This window comes from Zalophus californianus, chromosome 8 (genome assembly GCF_009762305.2).
Source record: "Zalophus californianus isolate mZalCal1 chromosome 8, mZalCal1.pri.v2, whole genome shotgun sequence".
Taxonomy (NCBI): domain Eukaryota; kingdom Metazoa; phylum Chordata; class Mammalia; order Carnivora; family Otariidae; genus Zalophus; species Zalophus californianus.
This window is the reverse complement of record NC_045602.1, coordinates 89,614,873-89,618,954: the sequence shown is the minus strand read 5'-3', so window position 1 is coordinate 89,618,954 and position 4,082 is coordinate 89,614,873.

The following is a 4,082-nucleotide window of genomic DNA, read 5'->3' as shown; positions in this document are numbered from 1 at the left end:
TCAGAATGGCTAAAATTAACAAGTCAGGAAACGACAGATGTTGGCAGGGGATGCGGAGAAAGGGGAAACTCTCCTACATTGTTGGTGGAATGCAAGCTCATGCAGCCACTCTGGAAAACGGGATGGGGGTTCCTCAAAAGTTGAAAATAGAGCTACCCTACGACCCAGCAATTGGCACTACTGGGTATTTACCCCCAAGATACAAATGTAGGGATCTGAAGGGGTACGTGCACTCCGATGTTTATAGCAGCAATGTTCATAATAGCCAAACTATGGAAAGAGCCAAGATGTCCATCGACAGATGAATGGAAAAGGAAGATGGTATATATATATATATACAATATATATGGTATATATATACAATGGAATATTATGCAGCCATCAAATGGAATGAAATCTTGCCTTTTGCAACGACGTGGATGGAACTGGAGTGAAAAAGTCAATCAGAGAAAGACATGTATCATATGACCTCACTGATATGAGGAATTCTTAATCTCAGGAAACAAAGTGAGGGTTGCTGGAGTGGTGGGGGGTGGGAGGGATGGGGTGCCTAGGTGATAGATATTGGGGAGGGTATGTGCTATGGTGAGCACTGTGATTTGTGTAAGACTGTTGAATCACAGACTTGTACCTCTGAAACAGACAACATATGGTACATCATTAGTTTCAGATGTAGAGTTCAATAACTCATCAGTTGCATATAACACCCAGTGCTCTTCACATCACGTGCCCTACTTAATGCCCATCACGCAGTTACCCCATCGCCCCACCCACATCCCCTCCAGCAACCCTCAATTTGTTTCCTAGAGTTAAGAGTCTCTCATGGTTTTTCTTCCTCTCTGCTGACTTCCCATTCAGTTTTCCCTCCCTTCCCCATGATCATTTGCACTGTTTCTTGTATTCCACATACGAGTGAAACCATATAATAGCCTTTCTCTCTTTGAATTATTTCGCTCAGGATAATACCCTCCAGTTCCATCCACGTCAATGTAAATTGTAAGTATTCATCCTTTCTGATGGCTGAGTAATATTCCATATATTTCACATTTTCTTCATCCATTCATCTGTCGATGCACATCTCAGCTCTTTCCACAATCTGACTATTGTGGACATTGCTGCTATGAACATTGGGGAGCAGGTGCCCCTTCAGATCACTACATTTGTATCTTTGGGGTAAATACCTAGTAGTGCAATTGCTGGGTCCTAGGGTAGGTATATTTTTAACTTATTGAGGAGCCTCCATACTGTTTTCCAGAGTGGCTGCACCAACTTGCATTCCTAGCAGCAGTGTAAGAGGGTTCCCCTTTCTTCACATATTTGCCAACATTTCTTGTTCCCTGTCTTGTTAATGTTAGCCATTCTGACTGGTGTGAGGTGATACCTCCTTGTGGTTTTGATGTGTATTTCCCTAATACCAAGGGATATGGAGCATTTTTTCATATGTCTGTTAGCCATTGTATGTCTTCTTTGGAGAAATGTCTGCTCATGTCTTCTGGCCACTTCTTGACTGGATTTTTTGTTTTTTGGGTGTTGAGTTTGATAAGTTCTTTATAGATCTCGGACACTAACTAGCTCCTTATCTGATATGTCATTTGCAAGTATCTTCTGCCATTCCATAGGTTGCTTTTTAGTTTTGTTGACTGTTTTCTCTGCTGTGCAGAAGCTTTTTATCTAGATGAAATCCCAATTGTTCATTTTTGCTTTTGTTTCCCTTGCCTTTTGAGAAGTGTCTTGCGAGAAGTTGCTGCATTTGAGGTCAAAGAGGTTGCTGCCTATGTTCTCCCCTAGAATTTTGACGGATTCCTGTCTCACATTTAGATCTTTCATCCATTTTGAGTTTTTCTTTGTGTATGGTGTAAGAGAATGGTCCAGTTTCATTCTTCTCCATGTGGCTGTCCAATCTTCCCAGCACCATTTCCTGAGGAGACTGTCTTTTTTCCATTGGATATGCTTTCCTGCTTTGTCGAAGATTAGTTAACCATAGAGTTGAGGGCCCATTTCTGGGTTCTCGATTCTGTTCCATTGATCTATGTGTATGTTTTTGTGCCAGTACCATACTGTCTTGATGATTACAGCTTTGTAATATGGCTTGAAGTCAGGCGTAGTGATGCCCCCAGCTTTGGTTTTCTTTTTCAACATTCCTCTGGCTAGTCCTTTGGGGACTTTTCTGGTTCCATATAAATTTTAAGATTATTTTTCCGGCTCTGTGAAAAATGTCGATGGTATTTTGATAGGGATTGCACTGAATGTGTAGATTGCTCTGGGTAGCAAAGACATTTTAACAATACTTATTCTTCCAATCCATGAGCATGGAATGTTTTTCTATCTCTTTGTGTCTTCCTCAATTTCTTTCATAAGTGTTCTGTATTCTTAGAGTACATATCCCTTATCTTTGGTTAGGATAATTCCTAGTTATCTTACTTTTTTTTTTTTTGGTGCAATTTTAAATGAAATTGATTCCTTAGCTTCTCTTTCTTCAGTCGCATTGTTAGTGTATAGAGATGCAACTTATTTCTGTGCATTGATTTCGTATCCTGCCATGTTGCTGAACTGCTTTATGATTTCCAGAAATTTTGGGGTGGAGTCTTTTGGGTTTTCCACATAAAGTATCATGTCATGTGCAAAGAAAGAGTTTGACTTCTTTGCCATTTTGAATGCCTTTTATTTCTTTTTGTTTTCTGATTGCTGAGGCTAGGACTTCTAGCACTATGTTGAACAATAGTGGTGAGAGTGGGTATCCCTGTCGTTTCCTGACCTTAAGGGAAAAGCTCTCAGTTTTTCCCCATTGAGCATAATATTCGCTGTGGGTTTTTCATAGATAGCTTTTATGATATTGAGGTATGTTCCCTCTGTCCCTACCACTGAAGAGTTTTAATCAAGAAGGAATGCTGTATTTTGTCAAATGCTTTTTCTGCATCAATTGAGAGGATCATATGGTTCTTGTCTTTTCTTTTATTAATATGATCTATCACATTGATTTGTGAATGTGGAACCACATTTGCATCACAGGAATAAATGCCACTGGTCATGATGAATAATTCTTTTAATATACTGCTGGATTCTATTGGCTAGTATCTTGATATCCATGTTCATCTGGGATATTGGACTATAATTCTACTTTTTGGTGGGGTCTTGTCTGGTTTGGGGATCAAGGTGATGCTGGCCTCATAGAACAAGTTTGGAAGGTTTCCTTCCATTTCTATTTTTTGGAACAGCTTCAGCAGAATAGGTATTATTTCTTCTTTAAGCGTTTGGTAGAATTCCCTTAGGGAGCCAGCTGGCCCTGGACTCTTGGTTTGGGGGAGGTTTTTGATTACTGCTTCAATTTCCTTGCTGGTAATGGGTCTGTTCAGATTTTCTATATCTTCCCATTTCAGTTGTGGTAGCTTGTAAATTTCCAGGAATGCATCCATTTCTTCCAGATTACCTAATTTGTTGGCATATAGTTGCTCATAATATGTTCTTAAAATTGTTTGTATTCCTTGGTGTTGGTTATGGTCTCTCCCCTTTCATTCATGATTTTATTAATTTGGGTCCTTTCTCTTTTCTTTTTGATAAGTCTGGCTAGAGGTTTATTGATTTTATTGATTCTTTCAAAGAACCAGCTTCTAGTTTCGTTGATCTGTTCTACTGTTCTTCTGGTTCCTATTTCATTGATTGTTGCTCTAATCTTTATTATTTCTCTTCTTCTGCTTGGTTTAGGCTTTATTTGCTGTTCTTCTCCAGCTCCTTTAGGTGTAAGGTAGGCTTGTGTATTTGAGATTTTCCTAATTTTTTGAGAGAGGCTTGTATTGCAAATGTACTTTCCTCTTAGAACCTTGAACAGAAGTGTTTTCATTCTCGGGCGCCTGGGTGGCTCAGATGGTTAGGCGTCTGCCTTCGGCTCAGGTCATGATCTCAGGGTCCTGGGATCGAGTCCCGCATCAGGCTCCCTGCTCCTTGGGAGTCTGCTTCTCCCTCAGCTTCTCTCTCTCTCTCTCTCTCCCTCTCTTTCTCTCCTCCTCTGTCTCTCATGAATAAATAAATAAAATCTTTAAAAAAAAAGAAGTGTTTTCATTCTCATTAGTTTCCATGAATTTTTA